Here is a 1,359-nt window from a genome sequence, read left to right on the forward strand (position 1 = left end):
GATGATATGATCTTATACACAGAAAACCCCAAAGAATCCACAAGAAAACTACTGGAACTAATAGAAGATTTCAGCAAAGTTTCAGGATACAAAATAAACATACAAAAATCAGTTGGATTCCTTTACACTAACAAAGAGAACCTCAAAGAGGAAACCACCAAATCAGTACCATTTACAATAATCCCCAAGAAGATAAAATACTTAGGAATAAATCTAACCAGAGATGTAAAAGACCTATACAATGAAAACTACAAGCCACTACTGCAAGAAACCAAAAGAGACCTGTATAAGTGGAAAAACATACCTTGCCCGTGGATAGGAAGACTCAACATTGTGAAAAGTTCAGTTCTACCCAAAGCGATCTACAGATAAAATGCAATCCCGATCCAAATTCCAACAGCATTTTTTAATGAGATGGAGAAACAAATCAGCAACTTCATATGGAAAGGGAAGAGGCCCCGAATAAGTAAAGCATTACTCAAGAAGAAGAACAAAGTGGGAGGCCTCACACTACTTGATTTTAGAACCTATTATACCGCCACAGTAGTCAAAACAGCCTGGTAGTGGTACAACAGATACATAGACCGATGGAACAGAACTGAGAATCCAGACATACATTCCTCCACCTATGAGCAGCTGATATTTGACAAAGGCCCAAAGTCCATTAATTGGAGAAATGACAGTCTCTTTAACAAATGGTGCTGGCATAACTGGATATCCATCTGCAAAAAACTGAAGCAAGACCCATACTTCACACCATGCCCAAAAATTAACTCAAAATGGATCAAAGACTTAAATATAAAATCAAAAACGATAAAGATCATGGAAGAAAAAATAAGGACAATGCTAGGAGCCCTAATACATGGCATAAACACAATACAAACTATAAGTAACAATGCACAAGCACTAGAAGAGAGAGTAGATAACTGGGAGCTCCTAAAAATCAAGCACTTATGCTCATCAAAAGACTTCACCAAAAGAGTCAAAAGACAACCTACAGACTGGGAAAAAATTTTGGGCTACGACAAATCCGATCAGCGTCTAATCTCTAAAATCTACAAGATATTGCAAAACCTTAACAACAAAAAGACAAATAACCCAATTAAAAAATGGGCAAAGGATATGAACAGGCACCTCACCAAAGAACATATTCAGGTGGGTAACAGACACATGAAGAAATGCTCATGATAATTAGCCATTAGAGAAATGCATATCAAAACTATAATGAGATATCATTTCACCCCAACAAGGCTAGCATTAATCCAAAAAAACACAAAATAATAATTGCTGGAGAGGTTGTGGAGAGACTGGAACACTTATACACTGTTGGTGGGAATGTAAAATGATACAACCACCTTG

Source organism: Trichechus manatus, unplaced genomic scaffold (assembly GCF_000243295.1).
Source record: "Trichechus manatus latirostris isolate Lorelei unplaced genomic scaffold, TriManLat1.0 scaffold00016, whole genome shotgun sequence".
In the NCBI taxonomy this organism is placed as follows: domain Eukaryota; kingdom Metazoa; phylum Chordata; class Mammalia; order Sirenia; family Trichechidae; genus Trichechus; species Trichechus manatus.